This window comes from Dermacentor andersoni, chromosome 2 (genome assembly GCF_023375885.2).
Source record: "Dermacentor andersoni chromosome 2, qqDerAnde1_hic_scaffold, whole genome shotgun sequence".
In the NCBI taxonomy this organism is placed as follows: Eukaryota; Metazoa; Arthropoda; class Arachnida; order Ixodida; family Ixodidae; genus Dermacentor; species Dermacentor andersoni.
Window position 1 is genome coordinate 170880421 of NC_092815.1, and position 16377 is coordinate 170896797.

At 47.4% G+C, this 16377-nt stretch overlaps 1 long non-coding RNA gene across 1 annotated transcript in view; it reads left to right on the forward strand.

Moving 5' to 3' along the window:
• The window catches only part of LOC140216177 (uncharacterized), a 112850-nt gene that overhangs the window by 11773 nt on the left and 84700 nt on the right, over positions 1 to 16377 (forward strand). Inside the window, exon 2 of the long non-coding RNA XR_011892868.1 lies at positions 14500 to 14637. This is a non-coding gene — a long non-coding RNA (uncharacterized lncRNA). The remainder of the gene's footprint in view (positions 1 to 14499; positions 14638 to 16377) is intronic.

Below are 16377 nucleotides of genomic sequence, written 5' to 3' on the forward strand. Positions count from 1 at the left end.
TGCGACAATACTAGAGGCCATCAAGCCATCCGGGCTTACTCTGAAGCTGGAAAAATGCTGCTTCGCTTACGATGCGCTTCTGTTCCTAGGCCACGTAATCAGCAAATCTGGTGTCCGTCCAGACCCGCAGAAGACAGCTGCCATCGCACAGTTCCCGCAACCCATTGAGAAGAAGGCAGTGCATAGATTCCTTGGCATGTGTGCCTACTACAGGCGCTTTGTCAAAGACTTTTCACGCATCGCTGAGCCGTTGACACGTCTAACTAAATGTGATGTTGAGTTCAAGTGGGAAACGCCGCAGGCCGACACATTTGAAGAACTCAAACATGCAGTCGCCGCCAGTACTTGCGCACTTCGACGAATACGCCGATACAGAAATCCACACTGACGCCAGTAGCCTAGGCCTCGGTGCCGTTCTAGTCCAGAGGAGAAACGGAGTCGAACAGGTGAAAGCTTACACTAGCCGGTCGCTGTCAAAATCAGAAGGCAACTATTCTACGACTGAAAAGGAATGCCTTGCCATCGTTTGGGCTACAGCTAAATTTCGCCCTTATCTTTATGGCAGGCCATTCAAAGTCGTCAGCGACCATCACGCATTGTGTTGGATAGCGAATATAAAAGGATCCTTCTGGACGACTGGCATGGTGGAGCCTCAGACTACAAGAATACATCACTGTAACCTAAAGTCCGGCCGAAAACACTCCGTTGCCGATTGCTTATCACGCGCCCCCATTGACCCGCCGCCGCAAGATGACGAGAATGACGACGCCTTCCTTGGAATGATAAGCGTGGAAGACTTCGCTGAAGAGCAACGGGCAGACCCGGAGCTAAAAGGCCTCGTCGAATATTTGTAAGGGCACACCGACATTGTCCCCAGGGCATTTAAGCGCGGATTACCTTCCTTCACGCTTCAAAACAATCTACTCGTGAAGAAGAACTTCTCACCAGTTCGCACCAACTACCTTCTTGTTCCGTCGACGCTGCGTCCAGAAGTACTGCGCGCCCTACATGACGATCCGACCGCCGGGCACCTCGGCTTCTCCCGGACGCTATCGAGGATACAAGAAAGGTATTACTGGCCATGCCTAACCGCCGACGTTGCCCGTTACGTCAAGACATGCTGAGACTGTCAGCGACGCAAGACACCACCCACTAGGCCAGCTGGATTACTACAGCCGATCAAGCCTCCTTGCCGGCCTTTCCAGCAGGTCGGGATGGACATGTTGGGACCGTTTCCGACGTCAATGTCCGGGAATAAGTGGATCATCGTGGTGACGGACTACCTCACCCACTTCGCTGAAACTAAAGCTCTGCCGAAAGGCAGCGCAGCCGAAATGTCAAAATTTTTTGTCGAAAGCATTCTGCTGCGACATGGCGCCCCAGAAGTCCTTATCACCGACAGAGGAACGGCCTTTACAGCGAAGCTCACCCAAGCCATTCTTCAGTACAGCCAGGCAAGGCACAGGAGGACAACTGCCTACCACCCACAGACGAATGGTCTCACGGAGCGCCTGAATAAAACCCTCGCCGATATGCTAGCAATGTATGTCGACGTCGAGCACAAGACCTGGGATGCCGTCCTGCCGTAAGTAACCTTCGCTTACAACACAGCGGTGCAAGAAACAACACAGATCACGCCGTTTAAGCTGGTTTACGGCATTATTCAAAAGACTCGCGCGAAATAGCAGGGACAAAGACAGAAGACGACAGGACGAGCGCTAAACATCAACTGGTTTTTACTGCGAGCGAAGGTACATATATACATTTCGTTGGTGCATGCGCACACAGTGTTAAAACAGTACAATCACATTCTAATCAAAATGTGGGAGACTGTTCTGTAAGTACATTTTTTCTTTTTTGGACAAGGCAAGTGAAGCCGTGCTGACACAGTTATCACCTTCCCTGTCAATGTTATATGCCTCACAAATCTCGCACCCCCACCTTGTGCCTCCCCTACCAAGCACACACGTGGTGTCAAACGCAGGCACGCACCCGCATCGCTTACAGTGCATGGCCAAATGGCCGCCCCCCGCTAATGAATCTACCAGCGTTCGGTGCTCTCGTAGTCGTGGGAAGGTGATAATGAGACAGGGAAAGTGATAACTGTGTCAGCACGGCTTCACTTGCCTTGTCCAAAAAAGAAAAAATGTACTTACAGAACAGTCTGCCACATTTTGATTAGAATGTGATTGTACTGTTTTAACACTGTGTGCGCATGCACCAACGAAATGTATATATGTACCTTCGCTCGCAGTAAAAACCAGTGGATGTTTAGCGCTCGTCCTGTCGTCCTCTCTGTCTTTGTCCCTGCTATTTTGCGCTAGTCTTTTGAATAATGATGACACCAACTAGCCCAGCTTTCTGCCTTGATAGCTTTGATTTCTTGTACATCGGGCCCTGTGCTTCCTTCTTTTATGTGTCGAGATCCCTCAGTTACATATGTGAACCTAATAGCAGTAACTACCTATCGGGCAAGAGTGCTATCCTTCGCCCTGAAGAATGGACTGGTACCGCCAGATGTGCAAGCCTTGTTCCATCCCTGCCAAGCGTCCGTGCGATATATTAGAAGAATCACCAAGATCTTCCGTGCCGAACTCTGGAGACACATCCGGTATTTCCACTCGTGCCTACGTGTGCATGTCGCGACTAGGACAAGCTGCCTGGTAACCTGTGACGCCTTGATTAGGACTTGGGCTAGGGAGGCAGCTAATGTTACCGAGTTTCTGTGGTCTTCTGGCCTGCCATCTTTGTGTGCTTGGAAAAAAGCAAAAGGGGATTCCCAAGATGTTCATAAGAAAAAAGTGTTGTGTTTAGCGAAATGTGGTCTCCCAGATAATGTTCAAAGGGTTTTGAGCTGCGGGCCTAAATTTTGTAATGAGGTTAACGAGACACCGCTTGGACTCCTTACTATGGTTAGGAAAGTTGGGCAATGTGCAGATGCAGAAGAGAAAGCTAGATGTATTTCTGAAGGTGTCGACTGCCTGACAAGTAGGAAACCATGCTCACCTGGGGCAACGCTAGCGGTGAGCAAAACTTCATTACCTCAGGAAGAATAATCTCTCTTTGCTGACTGCTGATAAGGAGGGTGGTTTCGTCGTGTTGCCCAAAACGATGTATCATGAAAAGGCTAAGCAGGCTATTGAAAAGAATTTTGTTCCCTTGGAAAGATCTGGCAGGAAAGTAAAGGCAGAGGCACTAAATCTGTGTGAACAGATCAATTTGACAGGACTACACAAGTCTGTAAAAGCTGCGAATATGCCGGGGCTGAACGTATTTTTTTCTGCAAGAACCCACAAGGAAGGCATGCCTCTCGGAGCACTTGTATCCGAGAAAGAAGTCTGGCAAGGTCTGGTATCAAAATACCCACAAAAGCATCTTAGCCAAATAGATGTAGAAGATCCTTTTCGTGTGAGCAACTCAAAGGATGTGATTGAATTTTTGGGTGAGCGAGATGGTGCTTCACGAGCCAATTTTGCCTTTTCAGTTGATATTGAGGAGCTCTTTTATTCCATTCCCTAAACAGTTGTTAGACGCAGTAAAAGAGCGGATTGAAAACTGGGGGGCTGTCCAGTTCCAAAATAGTAGTGGGGTTTCCGTTAACGACTTTGTAGCATTAGTTGAGTGCTACCTCTCTTCCACCTACATTTGTTTCAACGACAAGTTGTTCGTGCAGAAAGATGGTATTTGCATAGGCTCCTGCATAGCTCCTATACTTAGTGAAATTTTTTTAGGCCAATTTGACAAGCGCGTGGCAGCGTGCATAAAACAGGAAAAACGTGTTGTGAGGTGTTTTAGATATGTCGATGATTTTATTGTGTTTGTGAATGTTGAAAATGAGAGCGACAAACCACAGGTTGTAAAAAGTGTTTTAGAAATTTTCGGTGATTGTTCTGGCAAATTAAGGTTCACGCATGAAGTGCCGATGAATGGATGTCTCCAATTCCTCGAGCTGTGTTTGTACTTTGGCACAGGGCACATCTGCTGGTCGTACCAGCCTCGCACAAAAAAGGAAATTCTAGCATATAATTCGGCTCACTCAAAATTGGTTAAGAGGGGCATTGCAAAGAATTGCCTGCGTGGTGCTCTCGAAAAGTCTTGCCACCATAAAATTGAGGTTAGCTTGCAGATGCAAGTGCTCCGGTTGCAGAACGCCGGTTTTCCGAAAGATATTGTGACGGCTGTGGCAGAATGCCTCCTGAAAGAAATCAGAGCAGCTGGACGCCCTGGCGTAGCAGCCGAAAAAAGCTGCAAGAAGCTGAAACGTACAGCTATACCGTACGTGCACCAGCTATCACACCGGCTGAGAAAAGTTGGAGAAAAGTGCAGCGTGGACGTGATGTTCACTGCCCCCGAAAAGCTGGTGCACATGTGCAAAGCTGTAAACGAGAAGAAAAAACCGGTCTGCGCCATAAAACATGCATGCAAGTTTGTACCCTGCATTGTTGGGGTCGTATACCGCATACCTCTCTCGTGCGGTAGATGCTACGTGGGGCAGACTGGCCGCTTCCTAAATGAACGGCTACGAGAGCACCGAACGCTGGTAGATTCATTAGCGGGGGGCGGCCATTTGGCCATGCACTGTAAGCGATGCGGGTGCGTGCCTGCGTTTGACACCACGTGTGTGCTTGGTAGGGGAGGCACAAGGTGGGGGCGCGAGATTTGTGAGGCATATCACATTGACAGGGAAGGTGATAACTGTATCAGCACGGCTTCACTTGCCTTGTCCAAAAAAGAAAAAAATGTACTTACAGAACAGTCTGCCACATTTTGATTAGAATGTGATTGTACTGTTTTAACACTGTGTGCGCATACACCAACGAAATGTATATATGTACCTTCGCTCGCAGTAAAAACCAGTTGATGTTTAACGCTCATCCTGTCGTCTTCTCTGTCTTTGTCCCTGCTATTTTGCGCTAGTCTTTTGAATAATGATGACACACCAGCTAGCCCAGCTTTCTGCCTTGATGGTTTACGGCAGGAACCCGACGACAACGCTCGACGCCATGCTGCCACACGTCACTGAGGAGGAGAATCTTGACGTCGCTACCTATCTCCAGCGCGCCGAAGAAGCCCGACAGCTCGCCCGCCTACGGATCAAGAACCAGCGGTGTACCGACTGCCGACACTACAACCTCCGACGACACTTCGTCGAGTACCAGCCCGGTGACCGTGTTTGGATTTGGACCCCAATACGTCGACGAGGACTCAGTGAGAAACTATTGCGACATTATTTCGGACCCTACAAGATCATCCGACGTGTTGGTGAACTGGACTATGAGGTTGTGCCAGACGGCATTTCGCAGTCACAGCGGCGCCGGGCACGATCTGAAGTGGTCCACGTAGTGCGCCTGAAGCCCTTTTACGCACGCTGACGAACTTCCTTATTTTTGTTTTCTTTGCTACGAGTGCTTTTCTTTATTACTTTCGTTTGTTTGCAGCATCGGGTCGATGCTTTTTGAGAGGGGGGTATTGACACGTGTACTTGTCCTTATCGGGCGACAAGTTCCACCGCCAGAGCACTCACCAGAGCAGGATTGGCCACCCTGGTGCAGTACTTGGCCACAACCTCCTATATGAACACAACAATCAAACCCCGGCCCTCAGTCCCCAGCAGCTGCGACGCAACTGACCACGGTGGCGGTCAGACCTGCGACGCTGCAGAGGGTGCTAAGAATCCCTGGCTCCGGACAGGCCGCCATTGGAATATGAACCTGGCAACATTTAACGCTAGAACGTTATCTAGTGAGGCGAGTCTAGCAGTGCTATTGGAAGAATTAGAGGGCAGTAAATGGGATATAATAGGGCTCAGTGAAGTTAGGAGGCCAATAGAAGCATATACAGTGCTCAGAAGCGGGCACGTCCTGTGCTACCGGGGCTTAGCGAAGAGACGAGAACTAGGAGTCGGATTCCTGATTAATAAGAATATAGCTGGTAACATACAGGAATTCTATAGCAATAACGAGAGGGTGGCATGTCTTGTTCTGAAACTTAATAAGAGGTACAAAATGAAGGTTGTACAGGTCTACGCTCCTACATCCAGTCATGATGACCAGGAAGTCGAAAGCTTCTATGAAGAAGTGGAATCGGCGATGAGTAGAGTGAAAACAAAATACACTATACTGATGGGCGATTTCAATTTTCAAGGTAGGCAAGAAGCAGACTGGAGACAAGGCAGTGGGGGAATACGGCATAGGCACTAGGAATAGCAGGGGAGAGTTATTAGTAGAGTTTGCGGAACAGAATAATATGCGGATAATGAATACCTTCTTCCGCAAGCGGGATAGCCGAAAGTGGACGTGGAGGAGCCCGAACGGCGAGACTAGAAATGAAATAGACTGCATACTCTGCGCTAGCCCTGGCATCATACAAGATGTGGACGTGCTCGGTAAGGTGCGCTGCAGTGACCACAGGATGGTAAGAACTCGCATTAGCCTAGACTTGAGGAGGGAACGGAAGAAACTGGTACATAAGAAGCCGATCAATGAGTTAGCGGTAAGAGGGAAAATAGAGGAATTCCAGATCAAGCTACAGAACAGGTATTCGGCTTTAACTCAGGAAGAGGACCTTAGTGTTGGAGCAATGAACGACAATCTTGTGGGCATCATTAAGGAGTGTGCAATAGAAGTCGGCGGTAACTATGTTAGACAGGATACCAGTAAGCTATCGCAGGAGACGAAAGATCTGATCAAGAAACGCCAATGTATGAAAGCCTCTAACCCTACAGCTAGAATAGAACTGGCAGAACTTTCGAAGTTAATCAACAAGCGTAAGACAGCTGACATAAGGAAGTATAATATGGATAGAATTGAACAAGCTCTCAGGAACGGAGGAAGCCTAAAAACAGAGAAGGAGAAACTAGGAATTGGTAAGAATCAGATGTATGCGTTAAGAGACAAAGCCGGCAATATCATTACTAATATGGATGAGATAGTTCAAGTGGCTGAGAAGTTCTATAGAGATCTATACAGTACGAGTGGAACCCACGATGATAATGGAAGAGAGAATAGTCTAGAGCAATTCGAAATCCCACAAGTAACGCCGGAAGAAGTAAGGAAAGCCTTGGGAGCTATGCAAAGGGCGAAGGCAGCTGGGGAGGATCAGGTAACAGCAGATTTGTTGAAGGACGGTGGGCAGATTGTTCTAGAAAAACTGGCCACCCTGTTTACACAATGCCTCATGACCTCGAGCGTACCGGAATCTTGGAAGAACGCTAGCATAATCCTAATCCATATGAAAGGGGACGCCAAAGACTTGAAAAATTATAGACTGATCAGCTTACTGTCCGTTGCCTACAAAGTATTTACTAAGGTAATTGCAAATAGAATCAGGAACACCTTAGACTTCCATCAACCAAAGGACCAGGCAGGATTCCGTAAAGGCTACTCAACAATAGATCATATTCACACTATCAATCAGGTGATAGAGAAATGTGCGGAATATAACCAACCGTTATATATAGCTTTCATTGATTATGAGAAAGCGTTTGATTCAGTCGAAACCTCAGCAGTCATGGAGGCACTGCGGAATCAGGGTGTAGACGAGCCGTACGTAAAAATACTGAAAGATATCTATAGCGGCTCCACAGCCACTGTAGTCCTCCATAAAGAAAGCAACAAAATCCCTATAAAGAAAGGCGTCAGGCAGGGAGATACGATCTCTCCAATGCTATTCACAGCATGTTTACAGGAGGTATTCAGAGACCTGGATTGGGAAAAATTGGGGATAAGAGTAAATGGAGAATACCTTAGTAACTTGCGCTTCGCTGATGATATTGCCCTGCTTAGTAACTCAGGGGACCAACTGCAATGCATGCTCACTGACCTGGAGAGGCAGAGCAGAAGGGTGGGACTAAAAATTAATCTGCAAAAAACTAAAGTAATGTTTAACAGTCTCGGAAGGGAACAGCAGTTTACGATAGGTAGCGAGGCACTGGAAGTGCTAAGGGAATACATCTACTTAGGACAGGTAGTGACTGCGGATCCGGATCATGAGACTGAAATAATCAGAAGAATAAGAATGGGCTGGGGTGCGTTTGGCAGGTATTCTCAGATCATGAACAGCAGGTTGCCATTATCCCTCAAGAGAAAAGTATAACAGCTGTGTCTTACCAGTACTCACGTACGGGGCAGAAACCTGGAGGATCACGAAAAGAGTTCTACTTAAATTGAGGACGACGCAACAAGCTATGGAAAGAAGAATGATAGGTGTAACGTTAAAGGATAAGAAAAGAGCAGATTGGGTGAGGGAACAAACGCGCGTTAATGACATCTTAGTTGAAATCAAGAAAAAGAAATGGGCATGGGCAGGACATGTAATGAGGAGGGAAGATAACCGATGGTCATTAAGGGTTACGGACTGGATTCCGAGGGAAGGGAAGCGTAGCAGGGGGCGACAGAAAGTTAGGTGGGCAGATGAGATTAGGAAGTTTGGAGGGTCAACATGGCCACAATTAGTACATGACCGGGGCAGTTGGAGAAGTATGGGAGAGGCCTTTGCCCTGCAGTGGGCTTAACCAGGCTGATGATGATGATGATGAAGTTCCACCGCCTAACAAATGTTTTCGCACAGCACAGGTTGGCCGGCATGTATTGGAAGTTTCTGGAATGTTATTGATGCTTCCATCCGCTGTCTGTGACCGAGCCATGTGTAATCTGATTGCATGTGTGCGCGACGCGAATAATGTAGAACTTTATGGAAGGCCCGCGGGTCCCAGCGATTACTCTGGAACATTCGACGACTGATGTATAAAAGCCGATGCGCTTGACTCGCAGATGAGATTTTCGACGATCGCCGACTGTGTTCGCCGCCCTCGTTGTGCTTTAAAGGGACACTAAAGGTTAATATTAAGTCAACATGGACTGTTGAAATACCATCCCAGAAACCTCGAAACGCTTGTTTCATGCGAAGAAGAGACTTATTTTAAGAGAAAATGTGTTCTGAAGCGTCCGCGTACCTCTAGCGCAGTTCAAATCACCCGCCCTCTGATCGATTATTGACGTCATGGTCTCATAGTGACGTTGCGTCGTCGGTGAGTAAAACGGCTCTCGCAGACGGCGCTACGGCTTTTCTGCACAAAACGCAAACGTGCGGCCAGAAACAGAGCCAAGACAGAGCTGACAGCAGCGCGAAAGCGGAACTATGGTGGCTAGCGGAAGGGAAAGCGCACGACGATAAGCTGGTTCTTTATTTTATGACGCCAACTTCGACGCTCGTTGCAATGGATGACCCTGACAACGACACATTAGCTTGAGATGCTGGGCTCGAGTTCAGCGATTTAAGCACTGATGAACGTGACCTGCTGTTGAGGGCTCGCGCTGCCGGCATCATTGCGTACTACTAAGACGACGGCCTGCTTTGAAAGGCACTTCACGCGACTTCAGTAAGTCGGCGTTGAACTCGTAATCCTCTGAACGAAAGTGCAGCGAGCACACTACGTGATTTTTCGGCTTTTTGCCAGTGCGCTGTGGCAGAGGTACGGCACTTAACCACTTCGAACGGAGAGGCGCTTTCTTGCAGTCAGTATCTTGTAACTTGAGGAGCAACTTTGGTGCTTCACCTTCGACTGACGCTCTTTTCGGAGGCCGTACCAAGTTGTTGACACTTAGCATACGGTAGATAAACAAGAACTGCTGGACTGTTGGTTGACCTCCATCTCCGGCCACATGTCTAGCTGTGCCGAAAAATCGCTAGAAAAAGAGGACATAAACATGCATTCATTCATCACATGACACTCTATAAGCATTATATATGTAATAGCTATAAGAATGTGGCAGCGAGCACAACACGCAATGTAAATAGGACATCCATTTTCTGACAGGCAGACCTTTCTGGCTTACCTCTAAAAGGTCCTGTCCAATATTTCCTACGAGAACGTAACGGAAGCCAGCAGTGAGGAGACATTCTATAAGGGACACGGTGCTATGCAATGTTATTCTGAGAGCAGCACAAGTGGGCTTTCTGAGGAAGAAAATGTGTTGCTGTTATGGCAAAGATTTGGTATAAGCAGACCAAGCATCGAGCCATGCAACGTCGTCTTTCAGAGTCTGAAAACAAAGTTTGTCTTTTGCATAACGCACAAAATTTTTTCTAAATGTGTAGCCTATTACCAAAAAAGACTGATTATACGATCACTGCAATATGTTCAGTTTCTTTGAACAGAACCTGCTCTGTGCATTTAGTGTTCAGGCAGTCAAATAATTTGTTCATGCGCCTTGTGAAATCAGCAGTGTCGGTGCATCCATGAAGCTTCCTGCAGTTCTCTTGTTTACTGTAGAATTCCATGGCTGAAGCTGTACTTTCACTCAGCAACCGAAAAGTAAGAAATATACTATGAGGCTCATTAATCACAAATGAAAGCATCCAGTAACCAGCACGTAAACATACCTGCACTGCAAGCTTCACGCTCATTTTCTGAAATGCATTTGGAAATATATGAGCTTTTGTGAGTTTGTGAGTGAGCCCAGACTGCTGCTCCTCATAATCCAGCAAGGCCAAGTAGTACAAATGACAGACTTCTTTGTCACCAGGCAGCTGTTCAAAAAAAGAAGGTAAATGCATCATTAAACCATTGCCCTTTTTTCCATGCCAGTAAGAACTTACATAAAATTTTCCAACCTTCACCAGATTGTTCCGTATGCACTTAAATATGTGGCGGATAAATCGCAGCATAAATGGTTCTCCCAGGATCGCATGGATGTTGAAGGGAAGTCTGCAGTTCATTGATTTCTCCACTGGCACCTAAAGAAAATTGCCACGTTATGTATGATGTACAATTCGCAAATTTAATACCACCAATACGTGTGATACAGTAAAATATTTACCTAGTGAGCTCAAAGCTGACCTATTGGATGCGAAATCGTCGCGAGTGACTGCATCTATAACCACTCCAGCGTTACAAAGGTGAACAATACACTCCAACAAGAGTTTTGCAAGGACTGGGCCTGGAGCAGCACCAGACGCACAGAACACTCCTACGGTCTGTGACCAACCACCCAGGAATGGCCGAAACAGAGACACCAAAACGTGATCGCCATCCTTGAGGTGATCAGATTCCCTGGTGTATTCACCAAAATCAACTTTACCCAGAAGCCTCGTGTCACTTTCTCATAGGTGAACACTCTTCCTCACGCTCATTTCATCAAACATCAAAATTCCTGAAAGCGAAGAAAATATACAGAGTGAAGTGTCAGGGAATACAAATTAAGTCACCACTTTAAACCTCAATTAATAAAAGCACACCTCGACGTTCCCTTTCAGTCAGACCTTGGAGCTTTTCCCTCAAAATATGAAACAAATTCTTGTCAAATCCCAACTGTGCTTTTAGATTCTTCAAATAAGTGTACAACGTGCGAGGATGTGGCTGGGGAAGAAACCAATTTTCATAAATAAATGTGTACACCGATGTCGATTTTATCTTCAGCAGCATGCAGTCACGAAGCCATTCCTTCATGTACCTGTTGGCAAAGATTTTTTTTTTTTCGTAGCGAAGCAGGAAAAATGTGCAGATCTCAATAAATAAAACGCTGAGCGATGTGCCTATCTACTTAAAACTTACCGCACTGCATTTGGCGACTTCACGTTCACTTTCATTACACTGATCAAAAATTAACTTTTCACGCTTTGACAGTTTGGGCAAATTTGTTCAGTTTTTCGAGGTTTCGCCTCTTGAGCTGTCACCCTGGCGAGCTTCAGTGGACAGCGCTGAAGTCGTTGCTCTAAGCAACGGATATGGGCCTTCAATTTTTTAAACTGCGAGAAGCTGCATACAGCTGCCTCAGTTTGACAGGCAGTGTCTACACGTACGCTTCCGTTGACCCCAATGCCTACAAAAAAGAAAAAAGAAAAAATTTCACTTATAGATATCCCGCGCACCGTACATGCAATCAGCAAGCAAGCAACAAGGCACACGCATGTCTACTTTCATTACCTGCGCCAGTTTTCGTTGCATCTGCGCCCGTCGAACTCGAGCACATCGTCGCTGCAGTGCCGGGGCTCTCCAGGTCAGCTGACAGTTCCCGGCGACGCTTGGTAGCCTTAGGCTGTCGAGGCGAGTGAGTTCTGCACTTTTTCAGATTTGACAAATACGCACAGAGGCCTTCGAAAATCCACGGCACAGCATCCGGCGAAAGTTTTGGCACATCGCGCTGTGATGTCATAACCATGCCATCAACTATCCATTGATCCGCCCGCACAATGTGACTCGCATCGAAGTGCTTTTCACAGACACGCACATGCAGGGAGTCGAAACTGAAGCCAGAAGTTTCTCAGCGTGGTATGGCACGCTTCCATTCTTCACGCCAGTCGCTGTAACTGGGCAGGCCGAACATCGACACTTTTTCTGCATTTCCCCTGTACCTGGAGTGGCATCCAGGTATGCAACAAGTACACGGCATCCTGACCCTACTTTCAGGCACACCCAGGGCACATTTTCATGAGACACAGCACATGGAGAAGCCGAAAACTGTCAGCTCACATGCCACGCTACTTCGCACTGACAGCAGCTGCCGCCTTCGTTCTCGCCTCCGTGATGCCCCTCCGCTACACGCAGCGCTGCACTGCGGCCGCCGCTTGCAGTGCACAAAGTTCTCCCATAGCGTGACGGCAAAGCTTCATGACCAGTAAAAGTATTGAGGGACTCTGGTTCAGCCATTCTTAAAGGAGCTCTGAAACAGTTCTCGAACATACTAAGAAAATGTTGCCGAAGTTTAGACGAGACCCCAGTGAACATGTGAAGCAAATATTCTTGCACTGCTTGCAGCAGGGAATTTACAATCTAATGTCAAGAGAGAGAGAGAAAGAAACATTTATTATTTGACACAGTGTCCCGAGCGAGGCCCGGTATCACCCTAATGTGGGAAGGCTCCTTAGTCCAGGAACCTTCTGGCTTCGACTGCCCTCTTGGCCCTGGCAACGAGTTGTCGTTGGGCTTCTAGGTCCCTGTGGGCGAGCTTGGCCTCCTATGTTTCGAATAGGTGGTCTTCGTTTGCTTCTTGTGCTCGTTTCGCATCCGTTTCCGGTTTCATTTCACTGCCTTCCTGCCACGGACATTCCAGGAGCAAGTGTGCCAGGATGTCGGGTACATTGCAGAGTAGGCAAAGGTTGCTGTGGAGCGTCGGGTAGAGGTGGTGCATTATCGTTCCGTGAGTGTACATGTTACTTTGTAGGTGTCTAAGGATCATGCTTTCTTCTCTGCCGGGTTTAGGGTGCGATCGACGGTACACTCAACACTTGAGCCTGTAGTTTTGTAATATGGCCGAATAGTTGGTGGGTACGGTCTCCGCCTCTTTTGTCGCGGGTCGGAGAGTGCATGGGATGAGGGGAGCCCTGCTGGCGTGCTCTAAGGCAGTGGCGTGGGCCACTCCATTCCCCTCTAGTCCCTTGTATCCAGGTACCCATGTTAAACAGGTGTAAGGGAGCAGAGTGCTTCGTCTTATTAGCATCTTGAGTGCATTGGCCGACACGTGGCCCCCCGAGAAGTTTCTACAAGTGGCCTGAGAGTTGGTGAATATATATAATGTCAAAAATGGTCAAAATATATCTTGCTTTCGCTTTCACAATGTCGTCTGCAACTACCTCGTGAGCAGGCAAGTGGACCCAGCAGGTATTGGTGGATTTCGTGGTCGGAGGAACATTCTCCATTATCATATTTTTGGTAATCTTGAGTTAAATAAGTGAAATATATATATGCCCGCAATCTATAAAAGACCAATAAAGTATCTTATATTTGCATTTGCGGTCTACACACAACAGTTGCACATAGGTGTCTCTGCCGTGCGTTGCCTCAGCGATTGCACCGTCGTGCTCCGTAATGTGGATACTGTGGGTTGCCGGTAATGTGGTACTGTAATGTGGTACTGTGGGTCATCACAGGTTGCCGTGATGAGCCCTCTCGTCAGTGAGATGCTCTGACAACTGCATGCTCTGATTTGCGTCTGTGGAGGACGTATGCCTAGGGGTGAAGCTATGCAAAGCAGCATGAGCACCCATCCCTCGTTGAGGGAATGGTACGCGTGCCTAAACCAGAGGTAGTGTCATGAAGAAAAAAAATGCCCAACTTTAGAACTGAAGTGGCCTTGCCCACTTGCCATCATACCTATGTAGCTTCCGGTGCACAAGTGAAGATGAAAGGAGACAGAAAGCTGCAAATTGGTGCAATAACTATCTCTAACTTCACTTATACTTGAAGGATTAGAAAAATGTTTGCGGCAAGAGATTTGTGAGGTGATGTCCTGTAATTTTGAGGTCATTCTGTGATTAGTTAAAAAAAAGTGTTTCGATGTCCTTTATGATTTTAGCTTGATTGCCTGCATTCCAAGGCACAGCCATAAGCAGTTGTTGAGCATCTGATGTTGCACAGAAGGTGAGCACTTGGTGCATGTTCCTTAGTCAACTTTTGTCTATCCCGTAGCCCAGGTAGCTGGTTAGCACTTCCGTTACATCTGCTGTATGTATATGTATCACATAAAAATGTGTGTGTGTGTGTGTGTGTGTGTGATGCAGCCCTCCAACTGCTCTTAGCATGCAGATTTCTGGTGGCCTCGGGGGACGTTGACATTCTTTGTTCCACTGCACATTCAAGCTCCTGGTTGCTTCACCATTCATCGACGAGCGAGCACCCAACTGTCATGTGCTCGCAAGGTGAGGACGTCTGGGCCAGCAGCCCCTTCACATTTTCTAGGCCTGCATGTCACTTCACAGGTTCCTATAGTATACTCTCATATTTCTCCTCCGATGTACAGCCTGGACTTGAAAAAGTGGAAAAGCAAAGCCTTTCAACCGGAGTTGTCACTAAGCTTTGTTTAGGTTTAGAGAACCATAACATAAACGAAAATATTGCGTTATATGGGAGCAACATCACGCTGCAGTCAAAGCAGGTATGCATGCCTGTCAATGGTGATGACTGGACGGCGTGCACTGCACCTTTAGTTACACTTTGGCCACGCGCTATGCTGTTCACGTTTCACTTGACGCTAGTAGCGCGTCCCCAGCCCATACATAGCGCAGGTAATTAATTACAGCTACATTGGGCTCATGTGAGCAAAGCAACCAGTGGTGTCAGCTATGACAATATTTATTGATGCAAGCAATAAGCAATGAACACCTGCAGATGGGAAGTTCATTCTGTAAAAGGCATTAATTAGGCTTGCCTCGTTGCACGTGATTGTGAGGCAAAGAGGTCGCTTGTGGGTTGTGGGCAGTTGTCCTTAAATCCAGTAAAAAGTCTCAAGAGCCAAGGAGCAAGAGGGCACGTTACCTCTGACAACCCTATTTTATATCTTTCTGACTCTGCAAGGGGGCAGTCCTCCTCAAGGAGAGACGGAAGCCTTTCCTTTTCTCACAAGTCTGGGGAAAGAGAATGCGTCTCATGAGAGCGCCGGGGAAATCTGGGATGCGATTGCACAAGCAGCTCGCTTTTCCATTTGTTCGGTTTCGTCGGTGCCCGCATGTTTCGTCACGGCTGCCATCGCGCTGGGGCGGGACCACAAGGTGCGCATACGTCACGCTTCTGTCAATCATTTGAAAACCGAGTGGAGTTGTCTGTTAGCGTGGAATGGTTGACGAGTTCATTCGCTTCGAAGAATGAATAACCGTTGCCATCGTAGTGCTAGTAGCAGACAGCTGCGCTTGTTGTCTGCTCGTAATGTCGTCGCTCCCGAAACATGGGTGGCTGTGGCGGGGTTTCCGTTTGTCGAGATTAAAATGTGACACGCCTTCGCAGAGTGTTAACGATGTCAATTATTGAAAGCAATTGCAATCAGTGAAAGTAAATGTTGTGCCTGCTCTGTGATAAATATATATGGTGTTCTTTTTTTTTAATTGTTGAATGATACGAGTGCATTTTTCGAGAATACTCGCCGTTTCACGTTGTACTCACGGAACCACATTCAGTGTTTGGCATTCACAAGCCACGATGGCCGCTCCTATTGTCGTGCTTTTGGAGTCTCTCAGGCAGCCTCGGCGACGCATGTTTCGGGATGCATTTGACGAGTTGACAGAGGAAGAGTTCTGCGAGCACTTCAGGCTCTCAAAGAACACTTTGTGGTGGCTCTGCGAACAGTTGGAGGACGCCATCAGTGGCCTTCGGACCGGTGCCATCATGACGCAAGACAAGGTGCTTTGTGCTCTCCGTTTCTTTGCAATGGGGAGCTTCCAAAGATCCATCGGCAGCGAAGAATTCATATCTATAGGGCAGGCTCAATTTACCCTGCTGCCTCGGGAGAAATGTTTTCGACTTTATTTTTTATCCAGATGCGGAGTACTATCACAATCGCCAAGTGCAATCAAATGTGTGTGGTGCAATACAGCATATGTGGCAAACTTGTTTAGTTGATACTTGAAAGTGTGAGGCCAAGGTTTTACAGTAAGTTATATGCAGCA